Here is a 20,792-nt window from a genome sequence, read left to right on the forward strand (position 1 = left end):
CCCTTTACGGACTCCTTCAGCTGAGAATTTTCAAGATGTTCAGTTACCTTCTGTATAATTATACACTTAATAGTTTTCCTCTGTCACCTTTCTTAAATAGCGCAGTCATGTGCAGCTTTCCAACCTAAAAGAATGGTTCCTGAATTGAGAGAATCTTAGATTATAGTTAGGATATCTATTTCCTTTAAAAGCTTGGGTGGAGCCTGTGTGGTCCAAGGTATTTGTCACACTTTAGTGTCATTTTTTTCTTCTTCCCTGTTATTTTGCTTATATATTGCTGAAAAGGGAGACATGTTTCCAAAGCTTTCATCAGGACAAACACAGAAGTGCCAAATGTCAAACAATCACAACAATTTATCCTACAGGAGAAAAAGGATGCTGATTGGTTGGCAAGATTCTGGTCAAGGTGTTGCCATGGAGAAAGCAATGGGGAGCTTTCGGGTAATTCTGAAAAGGTGCAAGGCTTTTAAACATAATTCTTTCGTTTGCAGAGAATGGGTCTCTGCATATGAATGATGTGGCTTCAAGCAAGCGTAAATGAGTCGTATTGTGAGTTTGACTGATTACCTTATGTTTGTCGTTTGTGTAGCTATTAGCAAACTAAGAATTGTTCCGCAAGTGCTGTCCAACCGGGGAATCACATCCTAGAGTAGATGCTTTGTTTTGGATTTTGCAAGCGTGGACTGGTTGAGTACAGTCTGTACCCTGTTTATTACAAACAACTTGATGTAGTCTCCTTGGACTTCAGCAAAGCTTTTGATAAGGTCACGCATGGGAGACTGATAACTAAGGTAAAAGCCCAAGGGATCCAAGGCAATTTGGCAAATTGGATCCAGAATTGGCTGAGTGGCAGGAAGCAGAGGGTGATTGTCAAGGGGTGTTTTTGTGACTGGATGCCATTGTCCAGTGGGGTTCCACAGGGATCGGTGTTGGGTCCCTTGATGCTTGTGGTATATAGAAACGATTTAGACTTGAATGTAGGAGGGCTGATCAGTAAGTTCGTGGATGACATGAAAACTGATGGGGTGGTAAATAGTGAGGAGGATAGCCTTAGATTACAGGAGGATATAGACAGGCTGGTCAGATGGGAAGATCAGTGGCAAATGGAATTTAATCCGGATAAGTGTGAGGTGATGCACTTGGGCAGGACAAACAAGACACAGGAATACACGATGAATGGTAGGACCCTGGAAAGTGCCGAGGATCAGAGGGACTTTGGTGTGCATGTCCACCGGGCTTGACGATGAAGATAGGCTTGGAATAGATAGTAGTGGTGAAACCGTTAAGTGGATTTCTCAACCAGAATGTTGAGGAAAGAGTGTGTGTTAGACTGCTCCAGCTTAAAAGTGCATTTGAGTGTAGGACATTAAGGTGTGTAAGGAAATCCTTGCTGCTGCAGATTCAAAGATCATGAATTTTTTTCAGTTCATTCATGGGATGTGAGCATTGCTAGCTAGGGCAGCATTCGTTGCCCATCCCTCTTTGCCCTTCAGAAGATGATGAGCTGCAGCCTTGAACCACTGCGGTCCGTGTGGTGTAGGTACACCCACAGTGCTGTTAGGGAGGGTGGTTCAGGATTTTGACCCAGTGACAGTGAAAGCACGCTGATATATTTAAGTCAGGATGGTGAGTGGCTTGTAGGGGAACTTTCAGTTGGTGGTGTTCCCATATGTCTGCTGCCCTTGTCCCTCTAAATGATAGCTGTTGTGGTTTTGGAAGATGCTGTTTAAGGAGCCTTGGTGAGTTGCTGCAGTGCATCTTGTAGATGGTACACAATGTTGCTACTGTGCGCGGTGGTGAAGGGAGTGAATGTTTGTTGATGGAATGCCAATCGAGCAGCTGCTTTGCCCTGGATGGTGTCAAGCTTCTTGAGTTTGTTGGAGCTGCATTCATCCAGGCAAGTGGAGAATATTCCATCACACTCCTGACTTATGTCTTGTAGATTTGGGGGGTGGGGGTGGGGGTGGGGCAGGTTTTGGGAGTTAGGAGGTGAGTTACCTGTTGCAGGACTCCTAGCCTCTGATCTGCTCTTGTAGCCTTGGTGTTTATTTGGCTGGTCTAGTTCAGTTTCAGGTCAATGGTAACCCCCAGGATGTTGATAGTGGGGGATTTGGTGATGATAAGGCCATTGAATGTAAAAGGTTGATGGTTAGGTTCTTTCTTGTTGCAGATGGTCATTGCCTGGCACTTGTGTGGTGCAAATGTTACTTATCACTTGTCAGCCCAAGCCTGGATATAGTCCAGGTCTTGTTGCTTTTGGACATGGGCTGCTTCAGTTTCTGAGGAGTCGCGAATGGCGCTGAACATTTTGCAATTATCAGTGAACATCCCCACTTCTGACCTTATGATGGAAGGAAGGTCATTGATGAAACAGCTGAAGATAGTTGAGCTTAGGACACTACCCTGAGGATCTCTTGCAGTGATGTCCTGGAACTGAGATGATTGACCTCCAACAACCTCAACCATTTCTCTTTGTGCTAGGTATGATTTCAGCCAATGGAGAGTTTTCCCCCTGATTCCCATTGACTCAAATTTTGTTAAGGCTCCTTGATGCTACAGTTGGTCACATGCTCCCTTGCTATCAAGGTCAGTCAATCTCACCTAACCTCTGGAGTTCAGCTCTTTTGTCCACGTTTGAACCAAGGCTGTAATGAGGTCAGGAGCTGAATGTTCCTGGCAGAATCCAAACTGAGCATCAGTGAGCAGGTTATTGCTAAGCAAGTGCCACTTGATAGCACTGTTGATGATACCTTACATCATTTTACTGATGATCGAGAGTAGACTGATGGGCTGGTAATTGGCCATGTTGGATTTGTCCTGCTTTTTGTGTACAGGACCTACCTAGGCAATTTTCCACATAGCCGGGTAGATGCCAATGTTGTAGTTGTACTGGAACAGCTTGGCTAGGAAGAGGCAAGTTCTGGAGCACAAGTCTTCAGTACTATTGTCGGAATATTGTCAGTGTCCAGTGCATTCAGCCATTTCTTGATATCACGTGGAGTGAATTGAATTGGCTGAAGACTGGCATTTGTGATGCTGAGGACCTCAGGGAGGGGCCAAGATGGATCATTCACTTGGCTTGCCAGGCTAAGGATTGTTGTAAATGCTTCAACCTTATCTTCTGCACTGAGCTCCCCCATCAAACATATATACATACATACAAATTAGGAGCAGGAGAGGCCTTTCGGACTCTCGAGCCTGATGGTCATTAAATAAGATCATGGTTGATCTGCTTCACTCCACGTTCTGCTTACACCTGATAACTTTTGACTCCCTTGTTAGTCAAGAATATATCTACCTCCACCTTAAAAATATTGATTACGAGGTGTCAGGTGTGGCTCAGTTCATAGCACCCTCACCTTTGAATCAGAAGGTTGTGGGTTCATGTCCCACTCCCGGAAACCAAGAACTGTGAATGTACTCGAAAGAGTTACAATCTGTGACTGTTGATAACTTGAAAGAGTTAAAAATATTGATTGGCCCTGACCCCACCGCTCTCTGGAGAAGCAAATTCCAAAGATTCGCATCCCTCTGAGAGAATTTTCTTCTCATCTTCGTCTTAAATACACCTCAAATGTACTCCTGATAATCAATTCAATCAATATAGGTGGAAAACAGACGAGAGTAATGAGTTTGTATTACCTGTGCCATTTTTATCCCTTTTTTTAATCTGGGCAACACAATGGCCTGTTTGCAATCAACTGGCATTGCCTCTTGCCTTGTTTCCTTCCTCTTTCTCCCCCCCTCCCCACACCCTAATTCAGAAGCTCCCACATAACAGTCATCATTTACTCTCAAGTTTCCCTCAGTGCTTTGGAATAAATACCATCTGTTCCTGGTAGCTTGTTTTTCTTAAGTTTTTTGAGCCCATCATTGAGGATGGGAGTATTTGTGGAGCCTCCTCCAGCGAGTTATTTAATTGTCCAACATTGTTCATGACTGGATGTGGCAGGACTGCAGAGCTTCGATTTGATCCATTGTTTCTGGAATCCTTAGCTCTGTCTATCATTTGCTGCTTATGATGTCTGATACGCAAGTAGTCCTGTGATGTTGCTTCACCAGGTTGATACCACATTTTTTGGAATGCCTGGTGCTGCTCCTTGCATGCCATTCTGCACTCTTCACTGAGCCAGGGTTGATTCCCTGGCTAGGTGGTAATGGTAAGAGTGGGGGATATGCTGGGTCATGAGGTTGTGGTTGAGTACAATTCTGCTGCTGCTGATGACCACAGTGCCTTATGGATGCCCAGTCTTGAGTTGCTAAACATGTTTGAAATCCATCCCATTTAGCATGGTGGTAATGCCACACAACACAATGGGGGGTATCCTCATTGTGAAGATGGGACTTCATCTCCACAAGGGCAGTGCGGTGGTAACTTCTACTGATACTGTCATGGAGAGATGCATCTGTGGGAGTCAGGTTCGTGAGGATGAGGTCAAGTATGTTTTTTCCTTCTTGGTTCCCTCACCACCTGCCGCAGACCCAGTTTAGCAGCTATATCCTTTAGGACTCGCCCAGCTCGATCTTTGGTGGTGCTACTAAGCCACTCTTGGTGATGGACATTGAAATCCCCACCAAGCATACAATCTGCGTCCTCACCACCCTCAGTGCTTCCTCCAAGTGGTGCTGAACATGGAAGAGTGCTGATTCATCAGCTGAGGAGAGTGTAGTATGTGATAATCAGTAGAAGATTTCCTTGTTTATGTTTGACCTGATGCCATGAGACATGATGGGGTCTGGAGTCGATGTCGAGGACTCCCTCCAGACTGTATACTACTATGTTGCCACCTCTGCTGGGTCTGTCCTGCCAGTGGGACAGCACTTGGTGATGGTGATGTTTGGGGCATAATCTTGAAGGTATGATTCCATGAGTATGGCTGTGTCAGGCTGTTGCTTGACAGATGAATGTATCATCTACATATCAGAAACATGCACAGGGTTGGAAGTTAGGGCAAGTTGCATCAAAATCGTGTTCCTTGGTAAACCGAAAATGAATTTGTGTCGGTGCAATGCCAGGTACGTAGGCCATACGTCCTGCTGCTTGGCTTGATAGAATCAAGCAACATGTTCCTTTGGCTGTTCGTGATAGGCAGAGTATAAACCATACTCAACCAGCCTGCGCTTGCAAAACCCAAAGCAAATCTGCTGTTAGTGATTCCCTGATTGGACAGCACTTGCTGAACAATCCTGAGTTGCCAGTAGCTATACTAATGACCAATTTAGGACAGTCAGTTGAGCCCCTAATGTGGCACATTTGCGCTTGCTAGATGCGCCTTTTATGAATTACTTGGAAGCATGGGGAGCCTGAAGTTTCCCCATGGTTATGCCTTGGCCAATCTGAATTGACTTCCAAACCAAACAGTATCCTTTTACTCCTGTAGTATAAATTGCTCTGATTGAAATTTGGCTTTCTTGTATTTGTCCTAATGAGCACAAGAAGAAAAGCTTTGGTGACTTGTGTCCCTTCCCAGCAATATTCAAATTCTGTGCTACCAAGTGACTATTTGCTTATGTTAATTTGGGTGAGACCTGGCCCTTTGTCAATATTAGTTTTTGTGATATTGGGCATGCTGACCTCTTCCTCTACTGTAAATACTGACAAGTAATTATTCAACAAGTCCACCATTTCCTTATTTTCATTGACAGTATCACTGTCATCAGTTTTTAAGGAGCTCATGTGGCTCCTGATCGTCCTCTTTTTTTCCTAATCTAATTGTAATTGTTTTTGTGTTGATTTTGATATCTTTGCAAGCTTCTTTTCACACTTGCTTTTTGTAGCTCTTACCATCTGTGTTGTCACCCTCTGCTGTTTTTGTATCCTCATCTGCCAGGATCTGTGCTATTTTGTTCACATTTTTTGTGCTTTTCCAAGTTTTATGTTGTTTCTTTTTTAGTTGTAAATTTCTTTGCAAGTTGAGCTCTTGCCTCTTAGAGGGGTGTATATGGGTTCTGTCACAAATGCTCTTTTGAACACCTGATTTTCTGTAGTTTTATCCATTAATGGATTTGCACAGTTTTCTGTGGATAGTTTCTCATGTCCCATTGAAGTCAGCCTTACCTAAGTCTAGAACTTAAATAAAAACTGAAACTGCTGAAAAAACTTAGGTTTAGCAGCATCTGTGGAGAAAGAAACAGAGCTAACGTTGAGTCCAGTATGACTCTTGTTCGGAACTTTAGCTGTTCTGTGTTTTTCCAAGTTGAATTTACAACTGTAATTCATTCAATTTGTTCTCTATATTCTGTATTTTTTTTATAAAGAAATGCCTAACATCCTGACCGGCATTCTGGTTTAATGTTTTACTCTCTCATTTCTTATTTCCCTCTCCAGGTTTTCTCTTTGCCTGTAATGCTTAAAATAGTTTCTGACTGTTGCTCTACTTTTTGTTTGATGTTTGACCCAATACTTAACTGTTTTTTCCATCATTGTCTGCCACTGCCAAACAACCCCCCCCCCCCCCCCCCCCCCCCCCCCCACCCAGTTATCCAGTTACTGCTTTAAAGCTCTTGTGAGCATTCTGTCAATCTTTTCTGCTGGGACCCTAGTACCAGCCCTTCAGGGGATTGGAGACTGTCCTAAACAATATAGTTCCTTCATGTCCCATAAAACGAGTCCCCTCTTCCCCCCTCCCCAATCTGTTTATCCCTACGCTAGTTTTCACATGGCTTGGGTAATAGATTATGACTCCTCAGTTCAGCTCATAATTCCTGGTACTCTCCAAACAGGACTTTTTGCCCTCTCTATGCTGTTGGTCCCATCATGGGTCAAAACAACTGGCTTTCCCCCTCCCTTTCCAGTTGGTTCATACGAGTTAGGATCAGGAATAGGCCACTCGGCCCCTCAAGCCTGCTCCGCCTTTCAGTAAGATCGTGGCTGATATGATTTTAACCACATATTCCTGCCTACCCCTGATAACCTTTCACCCCCTTGCTTATCAAGAATCTTGTGATGTCTCTCACCCAGGCATCAGGAAGGCAGCATACCATATAGGACCTTTGATTCTGCATAGAAAGGATGCTACCTATTCCTCTTATTATTGGATCCGATTCAGTAAAAAGAGAGTAAATAATAAAATTTAAGAAATTAAATGTGCATCTTCCATTATAAATGTGACCAGGGGAACTTATAATGGAAAAAGTTGACAGGAATGCAAGAAAACATGAGACTTTTAATGTTACTTACTAATTGATCATTACAAACTGGGTATGAAGTCGTAAATTTAGCTGTCAAGTTTTGGGAGTTTTTGATCTTTTTCCACAATTGTCAAGAGATGCATTCCTTTGGCAGTGTTAAAGGATCAGATGAAACTTGTATATCAAACAATTACTTAAAGTACAGACAAAATGATTTTGCTATTAATGAAAGATGCACTTTATGAACCAAGATTTAAAATTGTCTAGTATTTATAATTTTGAAGAGTTTTCTACTTGTGTGGATACTTAATATCAAAACGGTTCACTGTATTCCTATAGAACCTTAAATTTGAACATGTGGGGAAAGCACAGTAACAAGGACCACTAAAGCTCATGGGTCAAAATTTTGTGAAAATTTACTCCATTCTTGCCAATTACTAAGTACAGTTTTGGGTTCCCTACTTCAAAAGGTCATTGCATTGTAGAGACGCAAAGGTGATTCAAGGAACTGAAGCTCTTTTAAGTTATGAAGGGAACATCTCAGATCTGAATTTTTTTTGCCATTAAAATGCTGAGGAATAGATAATGTAGATGAGTATCCAAGCTTTTTTTGCAACATTTCTTCAATACTGCACACATTTAGAGGTAAGTAGATTCTTGATTTTGAAACTAAGGATATAGTGAGGAGAGAAAGTATGTGGGATCATATCTTTGCAGTTTGAGGAACAAGAAGTTCAAAAGAACGCTGACAATAGTACTGAAATGGACAAGAAACATTGTTATAGAGAGGTTGAACACTGCAGGCCAGTGAGATTGCATAAACAGTGATCAGCTGTGTTTCCTTCCTAGGAAGGGTTAGAGTTTCAATAACAATGGTTTGCATTTATACATAACCTTTAATGTAGTAAACTGTTCTAAGGTGCTTTCATTAGACATGGGGCTGGATTTGGGTGTTGGATGGTCTTCATTTGTTGAGGGAGAATGTACGACACAACCTGAGCTTCTTGGAGGCAGCTTTAGCAGTCTCTCAAAAAGTGAGAGAGGAGCAAAGCTGCAGGGAAATCACAGAGATATGCAAGAACTGTAAAGTGGCGATCTTGTTGAACCACTAGTCTGCTTTCAATGTTCTTAGTCTTTGTAATGATTTTGATTCAACTGAGTGTCTTGAGTGGGAAGATGAGTCAACCACATTGGAATCTCAGAAGAGTCATAAGGACTCAAAACGTTAACTCTGTTTTTGTTCACTCCACAGATGCCGTAAGACCTGCTGAGTTTTTCCAGCATTTTCTGTTTCTGTTTCAGATTTCCAGCATCCACAGTATTTTGCTTTTGCATTGGAATCAGATTGGTAAAACACAGGTTTCCTTCCCTAAAGGATATTCATGAAACTGCTGAATTTTTACAATAAATCATCTTTGTTAACAACATCTTTGTATTTCACATTTTTAAAATGTGAATTAATAGTCTTAAACTGCCATGGTGAGATCTCTGGATTATTAGTCCGGACGGTTGATTGCTAGTCCTGTAATATTACTTCTGTACTCCTATATCCTGAATATGAGGTGTCAAATAGGTGTCCTATTTCACAAGAGATCCTATATTTTTATTTTTAGTTTGAGGGTTTTCATAGCCTGTTAGGATTGTGCCCACTTTAAATGAATCACCGCATGGTTTGGAGCAGCCATTCTGGAGGGAATGTGCATCTGGGCCAGTACTCCGCATCTGACTCATGTCTCTAAATAGTTTTCCCTGTCCATCTCCAATTACATTTGAGGAAAATAGCATGGCGATACAAGCTATGAAAGTGGATATTATCTTACTGTGTTGAATAAGTGGGAGGTTAGAGACGATTGGGATTGATCACTGAGCTATACATTTACATAGTGGCCCATTGCTCTTACAGTTGCCCTATCAGGGAATCTGAAAGTCTGGCTTATGTCCTGAACAGGTGACCAAGGGTTTGGCTGGCATGTTGTCAGGCTGTCTCTGTCTTTGAAACCTATATGTTAATAGCAAGCATCACGGTTACGTTTTTAATTGCGAAGGACACCTTATTGATTTTACTTTTGCTAAGAGGACTTAAAGAGAGAGGTGTAGCTAAAAGAAAGAAAGGATTGCATTTATATGCCTGGCAGTAATAGTTCTTTAGCGTGTATTTCTATTTTATCAGGCAGCTGATGGGGCAGGGTTATTGGAGGGCTCTTGCATCAAATGTTCATAGCCTGGTACAAACTAGTTGTATTGATCCCAATATCTCTTTGAATTTTGACACACTTATTGTTTGGAATGGGGAATGTAAGTTTAATACTGTCGTCATAAACAATTTGTGCTGGGCATGAAGCACTCTTCCATCTACAAGAAGTGATGGACACGCAGCTAACAATCCATTTAAGTGGGGTGTTTTCATGTGGTGGAGTTTTGTCAATGGCTGTGAAGGCCTGTCATGCTTGCAAGAGTCCTTGAGCGCTGCATTGGTCGTTGGGCTCCGGCTACCACCTCCTACACAAGGCCCTTGAGTATGTGACCGTCTGCCATCCTGTGGCTGTGCCCGATCCACCAAAGCCGCCTCTGATTAGTCCCAGCACACTTAGGAACTCTGCCTTTAAGAGGACTGCCACGTTTTTGATTTTGTCCTGCCAGGATATACCCATAATGTGCCACAGGCAGCGAAGATAGAAATGATTGAACTTCTTTTCCTGGCAGCTGTAAAAATCACCCATGTTTCACAGTCATATCCATCATTTCTCATAGATGGAAGGATGCCAAGGATGCTGGACATGAGGAAAAATATCTGGTTTCAATTCAGGCATACTCCAGTCATGAGTGGGCAGAGATAAAGGTGTGATTTATTATCATTTGTTCATTATCACATTTTTATAGAAGAAAATCTTGTTTGTTGAAAGCTATTTGGAATTTTGAGAAGATGATTGCAAAAGATTTATTTATTTTCTCATTGTAAAAATATACTCTACAAGATAATGCATGTATGATACGTTTCAGAGGAAGTTTCTGTCTTGGTGAGACAGACAGTGATTTGGTTACCTGTGCTTTTCTTCATCTCTAGAAGTCCAGAACAGCGTTATATAATTATTTTTGCATCTTTAGTGGATATAATTTTAGGGTGAAATAATCAGTTGTCATCTGGATGTCAGGAGTTGCCCATCGAAGGAAACCCCTTCACTCATTTTATCCCTTTCTTTCGACCAAATTTGCTTTGAGATGAGGAGAAATTACTTCACCCAGAGTTGTGAATGATTGGAATTCTCTTGGTGGTTGTGAATGCTTCATCATGGAATACATTTAAGGCTGGGATAGACAGATTTTTGGTCTCTCGGGGATTGAGCGGTATGACGAGCAGGCAGGAAAGTGGACTTGAAGCCCTAGATCAGCCATGATTGTATTGAATGGCAGAGCAGACTCAACAGACCATATGACCTACTCCTATTTCTTGTGCTCTTCTCCAGTGAACCCAAACCCCAGGAGCCCTCTGTAGTGCTGCTGTGCACTACCTCAAACTGCTACAACTTGCCTACCATTGTACCATGTATCCTATGCTTCAAGAAAGGTAAAATTTGAATACTTCGTTCAAGTGACATATAATAATCAAAACCATCAGTTTACAATTTTCAGGAAAAATTGACAATTGCAACTCAGATCCTCAAATTCTAGAATACAAGAAATTTCAAAAGCAAAATGCTGTGAATGATGCAAATCTGAAATAAAAACAGAAAATTCTGGAAATATTCAAGCCAAGCAGCATCCATGGAGAGAGAAACCAAGATTGCGTTTCAGGCTGATAAGTTTTTGTTAGAACCGGAGAAAGTTATAGGTTTTAAGTAAGTTTGGGGACATGGAAAGAGGTGGGGAGAAAGAAAAGTAAGGCCTATGATTGGTTGGAAAGCAGGAGGGATTAAATTTCAGTATGATGGTGTGTGCAAGGCAAAAGGAGAGGATAATGGGATAAGTTTTTTAAAAAACTAGACCGGTCTAGAGAAGTGTAAATGGGAAAGACTGAATCATTACCATCAGTTGCTGGTTTTTCAATTTTTACCTTTCTTGAAGTGTAAAATACGTGTAACAATGGTTGGCAAAATGTAGCAGTTTGGACGTAGTACATGGCTGGCCAAAAAAAATGGTGGGCTGAAGTTATGATCTCAAATTGTTAAACTCAGCATTGTGTCCCAAAGCTGTCGAGGGTTTAAACAAAAGATGTAGCGCTGTCCCTTGAGCATTGGGATTGCAGTGGAGAATTGAAATGAATGGAGCTGTTGCACGAAGCGGTGGCCTAACCTGCATTTGATCTCCCCAATATTGAGGAAACGACATTGTGAGCTGCTTCTCTTCCCTCTTTGCTCCCAGCTCCCCACCTCTGCTGAATATTGTTTTCCCTCAAGCTACTCTTGCCCGGCTTAAATTCTGTTTGGTAATCTTCCCTCCCATCACCAACTGCTACTGGCTGCATTTCTTCTTCCTTGATAGTTGGCTATTCCATTGTTCAATATCTTTACCACTGTGATCTGAATGCCTCTTCCTCAACACCTTCCTTCCCCTCCCTCCTCTATCAGCCCTGTTTTCATATTGGTTACAGAATTGAAAGTGGTTCTGAATGCCCATGTGTAACATCACAGGAAGTTGACCATTTATAAAGTAAAAGTGCTGGTTATATCTTAGTGGTGTTGTCATAGTGTTAACTGCCTGTCTTGATAACATTTGGAGCAAAGCTGTTGACAAGTATTGTGTTTTACTTTAAGTTGGCATGCAGCTCCACTGTAAAGACACTGGGTGGCAGTGCTCCAATGTGTAAGCAATTTCTACTGGATTACAATATGTGGCTGAGCAACATTGTGACCCCCTCCTGGATTTTAGATCATCCTGTGAAAGTGAAGTAGTTTTAGAATATCTTTAATCTTGTAAGTAAAATAATTCAGGGTAATTCATTATTCCAAGTAAAAATTGAACTGTAGGCAGCAATTCTCAAAATTGCACTTTTTGCCTGGAATCAATTCCTTGCTTATCACCATTGTCACTTGCTAATTTTTCATTGCTTTGTCCCTTTTAGCTAGAAAGTGATCTCCTTATACAAAACCCCTCGCATATTTCATTGAACAAGCAAAAAGCACTTGTTCTGCAGAGTAACACCAGATATTCATGTCTTAGTGCACCAATAGTTTGTCAATGCATGTTGATATTATGATATTAAACATGGGTGACATTGAAGTCCTTCCCTCCTCCCTACAAGTCCCCGTATATGGTGAGGTGGACTTTGCAGGGTCGACTGAGCTAGATCTGGCTTTGTCATGTCTAATTCCCAAAGCATCTATGCTTTTCAATTCTTTGACCAAGCTGTCAGTCCTCTCTTCTAACTGGCCTGTCTTGCCTTGGTTTCTGTTCCTGTGTTTCCTGGCACATTCAAAATTGTAATTAAAAGACAAATAAAAGAAATGAATTGAACCTTCCCAGTAACGCAAAGGCTATACAACATAGTATTATCTTCCTTACCTTGAGCTTCAGATGAAAACTAGCTCAAATAATTATCAGAAACTAGTTACTGAGGAATTCAACGTGAAGCTACATTACATATTACATTGCTTTTCACTATTAATACACTCCCTAATTGTTCTAAAAAATGCAGCAGCATAACCTCTTTTTAGTGAAGGTTTTATATCATTAGATATACTAAAATGCTTGTTGACTAAGATTACTAATTGAATCATGTAACTCATATTGTTTGGAATCAAGTTTGTAACACTGGACAAACATCCATTTGTCTCCTTTGGTGGGTGTATCCATTCACATACCATCAACTCCTTCCAAACTTGAGAAACACACATTTTCCCAGTCTTTCACATCATAGGACTGAGTTATGAGGAAAAAAAAAACAATGAAATGGCTTTTCCCTTCTTGCAGAATAATTAATACAACTCTGAGCCCTCCAGCCTTCATTGAGTTTTTGTTTTAATATAGTTAAAGAATGCATGACTTGAGTAGAACAGACTTATTTAAGTTCTCCTCTTGTCCCCCTCCTTCATTCTCCCCACTCCCATTCTTCTAGTGTACTTACAATTTCCTCCATTCTGCTGTATGAATACTTGCAGCTAAAGTCAGGCATCATCTGATACACAGAACAGGAAAAGTTATTGTCAAGTGTATTTCCAGGATGTAATGCACCTGAGAACTCTGTTGACATAACTGCAAGGTGTTCCCTCTTGTGCTTTGACATCTTTCCAGGCCAACCTTTAAAACATGAGCCAGAAGAAAAAATATAAATACATTAAGTATCTGGTTTATTTAGAGGTTACTGTATGAGACATTTTGAAACCTAGAGTCAGGTGCTAACTTGAAGTCCTTATTTTTTACAGCTGCAGACATTTATATAGCACATTTAACATAAAATGTTCCAAGGTAGTTCGCAGTTAAACAAAATTTGACACTGAGCTACATAAGGAGGTATTAGGACAGTTGACCAAAACCATGGTCAAAGTGGTAGGTTTTAAGAAGCATCTTAGAGTAGAGAGAAGGAAAGGGGTTTAAGGAGAGAATTCCAGGGTTTTATTATTGGTAGCCATGGTTTCAGCTGCCTATGGTGGGGTGATTTTAAAATCAGTGCTCAAAAGGCCAAGATTGGAGGAGCACAGATCTCGGAAGGCTGTAGAGCTGGAGGAGATTACAGACATAGTGAGGGGTGAGTCCATGGAGGGATATGAAAACAAGTGAGAATCTTAATATCAGACTGCCCAGAATTTAGTTGGAGGAAATTCCTGCTCATTCGGTACTGGATGTCAGACAAGGAACAAATCTGAGTGTGGAGGTCTCAAAAAAGTTAGTGGTGAGGTACAATTTTTTACTCGGCGTTGAATTTGTCATCTTAATGAAACAGCACTGGAAATAGTGGCATAGTGGTTATGTCCACCAGAGGCCCAGGCTAATGGCCTGAGATACGAGTTAAAATCCCACCACAGCAAGTAATAAACCCGGAATATAAAAGGTAGCCTCAGTAATGGTGACCATGACAACTATCATTGATTGTTGTAAAAACCCATCTGGTTCACTAATCTCCTTTTGGAGAAAGAACTCTACCATCCTTAACTGTCTGGCCTACGTGTGATTACAGACCCACAGCAGTATGGTTGACTCTTAGCTGACCTCTGCAATGGCCTAGCAAGTCACTCAGTTCAAGGACAATTAAGGATGGGCAACAAATGCTGGCTTTCCCAGCAATGCCCACATGCCACAAGAATTTTAAAGCACAACAAACACTGTAGGATGCCATGTAGCATCATGAAAGCTACTTGCAAGTGAAACTAGAGCATAGTGCAATGTCAGTCATTTTGCTTCATTAAGATATCTGGCTTGGTTGTGGCCGCTTTCTTGTCAGTTACAAAATGGTTGCCTTGGCAGTGTTGGGACTGATTCCTCTCAATTCATCTACTTGATGAATCCACTTACTTGGTCCTCTTCCTTATTTCTATCAATAATTCCTGATGCTTTTCCAGTCAGCAGCAGGAGTTTAGAATATGCACAGTGGGCATCAATTTCTCGATTTTACTGTGGATTAAAGAAAAACATAATTTGCCAGCAATAAGTTTATCTCTTCCCAATCTATGATGGGATCACAATCTCAGTGGGATTTTTTGTGAGTGCTGCCTCCTTAAGTCAAACCCAGTGTGTTGAGCCTTTGAGCAGGGAGTTCCTACACAACCTGGGTAATTCACCTGGTAGATAATGGACACATAATCCCATTGTCATTGTTTCAAGTCCCACATTGACTAATGAAGTTTTACTTAAATATTTTATTCAAAATTCAGGCTATATGTAGTCTGTACTTATACTACATGCAGGGGAGGTGGTGGTGGTGTAGTGGTATTGTCACTGGACTGGTAATCCAGGGTAATGCTCTGGGGACCCAGGTTCAAATCCTACCACGGCAGATGATAGAATTTGACTTCAATAAAAGTTTGGAATTAAAAGTCTAATGATGAACATGAAACCACTGTCAACTGTTATAAAAACCCATCTGGTTCACCTGGTGGTTGACTCTTAACTGCCCTCTTAACAAGGCCAATTAGGGTTACCTAGCCAGCAACACCCACTGTTTTACCCAAATAGTATCCTTAAACAGGGTATTGCAATCAGTTCTCCAAATTAGGAATTGGGAAACTCGTTTACTGAAATGTCCTGATTATATAACTTCACCTTTTGCTGAATCATCATGTTTTATAAAGGGAACAGTTGATAAATGACAAGTTGTACACTTAGTACAAGAACTTGCAATTGGTTAAGGACTGCATAGGGCTAAAAAAGAGTAACTTGAACTTTATTGTTAGTCTGTGTCAAGCCAACTTGTTCATCTTAATGGATGCAACCGACACTGCATATGTGCAGGAAGTGTTGTGGCTCAAATAAACAGCCTATTCCCATTTGCAGCAGCATTCTTCTTCACAGAAGCAATAATTTGCCTGTTGGTCAGCAATCTAGAAGTCAGGACTTCAGAGCATAAGTGAGAATGGATTCACACCTCATATTTGTTGGTAGTTGTGATTTAAAAAAAACATTTACTCAGATTCACTGCTTCAGATTTGGTTGTCAGTTCCTTATGTGATCCTTGACTCTGTCAGTTGCTCCATCTGGTGGGATGAATTTAGTGCCAAAAGCAATTGCCGGTGGATTCTGGTTTTACACATGAGCTTCAACTGAGCTCCACGATTGTTTACTTACAAGGGGATGATTCAGTCAAAGTGCAGCCATTCCTCCAAGAAGCTCCAGTCCATGCATTTCCTATTGCTTTAGGTAAAGTAACCCACAAAAACATCAGGTTTTTGCAATTTAGCAATTTTTTTCTTCCTCCCTGTCATACTAGTGTAACCCATGATGGTAATATGTTGCTTGACCTCTTTTTCTCCTGAGCATTTTTCATTGAAAGCCAGCATCTTACTTGAGTGCTTCTATAAACAGTTTCATCTGCATTAAAAAAGTATCTTCAAGCTTGCAATGAAATCAAATTTCAGCTGTCCATATTCATAGAAATATTGCTACCATGGACCTACAAATGAATTAGGAGGATTCGGCCATTTGGCCCCTCAAGCCTGCTCCAGTATTTGATAAGATCATAGCTGATCTGATTGTAACCTCAACTCTACTTTCTTGTGTACCCCCTATATCCTTTGACTTCCTTGTCAATCAAAAATCTGTCTAAGTCAGACTTAAAAATATTCATGACCCTGTCTCCACTGTCCTCTGGGAAAGAGAATTACACAGAGCAATGACCCTCTCTTTACCTCCATCTTAAATGGGAGACCCCTTTTTAAATTTTGTCCCTTACTTCGTCTCTCCAAGAAGGAGATCGATCCTCTCACTGAAGAAGCATGACACCATTCAGGACAAAGCAGCCTGCTTGATTGGCACCCCATCAACAAACATTCACACTGTCCACCACTGACGCACAGCAGCAGTGTGTACCATCTACAAGATGCACTGCAGGAATTCACCAAGGCTCCTTGGACAACACCTTCCGAACCCATGACCACTACCATCTAGAAGAACAAGGGCAGCAGACACATGGGAACGCCACCACCTGGAAGTTCCCCTCCAAGCCACTCACCATCCTGACTTGGAAATATATTGCAATTCCTTCACTGTCGCTGGGTCAGAATCCTGGAACTACCTCCCTAACAGCACAGTGGGTGTACCCACATCACATGGACTGCAGTGGCAGCTCACCACCACCTTCTCGAGGGCAGTTAGGGATGGGTATTAAATGCTAGCGTAGCCAGCGATGCCCCCACATCCCATAAATGAATTTTAAAAAAGCATCCACTCAAGCCTCCTTTGGACCTTATATGTTGCAATAACTTGACCTCTCATTCTTCTAGACTGCAATAGATGCAGTTCTGTCCAACATTTCCTCATAAGATAACCCCTTCATCCCAGGAATCAGTTGTGTGAACCTTCTGAATTGCTTCTAATGCTATTATATTGTTTCTCAAGTAAGACCAAAACTGTACATGGTACTTCAGTTGTGGTCTCACCAATGCCCTATACAACTGTAATTAAAGATCCCTACTTTTATATTCCATTTCCCTTGCAATTAACGACACCACTCCATTTGTCTTCCTAATCACTTGCTGGACCTGCATACTAACTTTTTGTGATTCATTTACCAGGCAGCTAGATCCCTCTGTACCGCCAAGCTTTGCGTTCTTCCTGCCAAAATTGACCAGTTCACGTTTTTCTACATTATACTCAAACTGCCAATTTTTTGCCCACTCACTTAATCTGTCTAAATCCCCTTGTCATTCACAAATTTAGCAACCATACATTTGGTCCCATCATCCAAGTCATTTATATAGATTGTAAATATTTGAAGTCCCAACACTGATTCTAGTGGCACTCCACTAGTTACAGCTTGCCAACCTGAAAATGACCTGCTTATCCCTACTCTCTGTTTCCTGTTAGCTGACCAATCCCCTATCTATGCTACTGCATTACCCCCCCTACACCATGTGCTCTTGTGTAGTAACTGTTGATGTGGCACCTTTAGGGCTTGATTGCAAGGCCATTCGTCTGTTTCCAGGCAACATAGTTGACTGCAAATTCTTTGCTGATTTCATTCATCTTTTCTAGCAAACACAATTGTGAGACCCAGGAAGATTAGGTGCTCTGACCTGTTTGAATACAAATTAGTCATCAGATTTTCTTGGTCAGGATCAATTTGGTTGAGAATTCAAATTATCCAATAATTGAATGTAATAAAAGGCCTGGAGTTACCTTGATTGCAGCTTAATCTGGGTGGAATTAAGTGAGTAACACAAAAACTGGCATAATTTTAAGCACAAGTGAGTTGTGCCTGCCACCAATTCACACCAGAGTATCAGTGAACTTTTATGCTGGCTCAAAAATCCCTTCATCCAAAGCAGTTTCCCACTGTCAAAATTGGCTGTGCCCCCAGCTGGGAATGGTGAGTTTCCGCCAATTGTGCCTGTTCTGGGGAGTGATTGGGTCATCAACTTATACACAGATTCTTGGATGTGCAGGCATCCATGTTCATGCGAATCCACAGTATATCACTTTCCCAGCAGTCAATTGAAGCCAATTTAAAAAGCAAGATCAAGAACATCAAATCACTAACTGATCTGCCCTGCTCTCCTACAAATTCATTAGTTTAAAAAGGTTTTGAGTTAATTTACTGCCATTCCGCTCCCTTTTGCTAGAGGATGCTCTGTTATAGTCACATTTATTACATTGCTTGATTGTGCTGATTCATGAAAAATTAAAGCCTAAGCACTGAGGGTGGCAAGGGTGGAGCATGCACTCTGGGTGGGGGACTTCAATGTCCATCACCAAGAGTGACTCGGTAGCACCACTACAGACTGAGCTGGCCGAGTCCTAAAGGATAAAGCTGCTAGACTTGGTTTGCGGCAAGTGGTGAGGGAACCAACAAGAGGGAAAAACATACTTGACCTCATCCTCACCAATCTGCCTGCCACAGATGCATCTTCCCGTGACAGTATGAGGTGCTGTGGACCATCAGCAGCAGCAGAACCATACTCGAACACAATCTGTAACCTCATGGCCTGGCAAATCCCCCACTCTACCAATACCATCAAGCCTGGTTCAATGAAGAGTGCAGGAGCGCATGTCAGGAGCAGCACCAGGCATACCTAAAAATGAAGTGTCAACCTGGTGAAGCTACAACACAGGATTACTTGCATGCTAAACAGCATAAGCTCTGCAGTGTGAATGGTGATGGACAATTAAACAATTTACCGCAGGAGGAGGCTCCACAAATATCTCCATCCTCAATGATGGGGGAGCCCAGCACATCAGTGTAAAAGATAAGGCTGAAGCATTTGCTACAATCTTTAGCCAGAAGTGCCAAGTGGATGATCCAACTCTGCCTCCTCCGGAGGTCCCCAATGTCACAGATGCCAGTCTTCAGCCAATTCAATTCACTCCACGTGATATCAAGAAACAGCTGAAAGCACTGGATAGTGCAAAGGCTATGGGCCCATAGAATATTCCGGCAATAGTAACTGAAGGATTGTGCTCCAGAACTTGTCGTGTCCCTAGCCAAACTGTTCCAGTACAGCTACAACACTGGCATCTACCCGGCTTTGTGAAAATTGCCCAGGTATGTCCTGTACACAAAAAGCAGGACAAACCCAGCATGGCCAATTATAGGCCCATCGGTCTACTCTTGGTCGTTAGTAAAGTATTGGAAGGGGTCATCAACAGTACGGTCAAGTGGCACTTGCTTAGCAATGACCTGCTCGCTGATGCCCAGTTTGGGTTCTGCCAGGGCCACTCAGCTCCTGACCTCATTACAGCCTTGGTTCAAGCATAGACAAAAGAGCTGAACTCCAGAGGTGAAGTGAGAGTGACTTGCCCTTGACACCAAGGCCGCATTTGTCCGAGTGTGGCATCAAGGAGCCCTAACAAAACTGGAGTCAATGGGAATTGGGGAAAACTCCACTGGTTGGAGTAATACCTATCACAAAGGAAGATGGTTGTGGTTGTTGGAGGTCAGTCATCTTGGCTCCAGGACATCACTGCAGGAGTTCGTCAGGTTAGTGTCCTCGGCCCAACCATCTTCAGCTGCTTCATCAGTGACCTTCCATCATAAGGTCAGAAGTGGGGATGTTCGCTGATGATTGTGCAATGTTCAGCACCATTCACGACTCTTCAGATGCTGAAGCAGTCCATGTCCAGATGCAGCAAGACCTGGACAATATCCATGCTTGGGCTGATAAGTGGCAAATAACATTTGTGTGACACAAGTGCCAAGCAATGACTATCTCCAACAAGAGAGAACCTAACCATCACCCCTTGATGTTCAATGGCATTACCACCACTGGATCCCCCCCAGGATCAACATCCTGGGAGTTACCATTGTCCAGAAACTGAACTGGACTAGCCATATAAATACTGTGGCAACAAGAGCAGGTCAGAGACTAGAAATCCTGCTACGAGTAACTTACCTCCTGACTCCCCAAAGCCTGTCCACCATCTACAAGGCACAAGTCAGGAGTGTGATGGAATACTCCCCACTTGCCTGGATGAGTGCAGCTCCCACAATACTCAAGAAGCTTGACACCATCCAGGACAAAGCAACCCGCTTGATTGGCACCACATCCACAAACATTCACTCCCTGCACCACTGACGCACAGGAGCAGCAGTGTGTACCATCTACAAATGCACTTCAGGAATTCACCAAGGCTCCTTAGACAGCACCTTCCAAACCTATGACCACTACTATCTAGAAGGACAAGGGCAGCAGACAGGTGGGAACACCACCACCTGGAAGTTCCCCTCCAAGTCACTCACCACTCTGACTTGGAAATATATCATCGTTCCTTCACTGTTGCTGGGTCAAAATCCTGGAACTCCCTCCCTATAACAGAACTGTGGGTGTACTTACACCACATGGACTGCAGTGGTTCAAGAAGGCAGCTTACCACCACCTTCTCAAGGGCAACTAGGGATGGGCAATAAATGCTGGCCCAGCCAGAGAAGCCCACATCCCGTGAATGAATTAAGAAAAAAATAGTTTCCTGAACTTGTTCCTTCTCCCTCTTAATATAGGAATTACGGCAGGCCCCAGCCCTCTGGCACTTTTTTCTAATGAATTTTTATGAAAATATAATAGTGCCCCTGCTATCTCTTT

General features: G+C 42.2%; 2 protein-coding genes across 2 annotated transcripts in view; one reads left to right on the forward strand and one right to left on the reverse strand.

Annotated features, from left to right (window-relative positions):
- rnf139 (ring finger protein 139) overlaps window positions 1-20,792 on the forward strand; it is a 29,161-nt gene that overhangs the window by 5,155 nt on the left and 3,214 nt on the right. The gene's annotated exons all lie outside the window — the stretch shown is intronic.
- The window catches only part of tatdn1 (TatD DNase domain containing 1), a 92,500-nt gene continuing 84,779 nt past the window's right edge, over window positions 13,072-20,792 (reverse strand). The window contains exon 13 of the mRNA XM_078540602.1: window positions 13,072-13,365. The gene's annotated coding sequence lies outside the window, so the exon portion shown is untranslated. The remainder of the gene's footprint in view (window positions 13,366-20,792) is intronic.

Source organism: Cetorhinus maximus, chromosome 4, assembly GCF_964194155.1.
Source record: "Cetorhinus maximus chromosome 4, sCetMax3.hap1.1, whole genome shotgun sequence".
In the NCBI taxonomy this organism is placed as follows: Eukaryota; Metazoa; Chordata; class Chondrichthyes; order Lamniformes; family Cetorhinidae; genus Cetorhinus; species Cetorhinus maximus.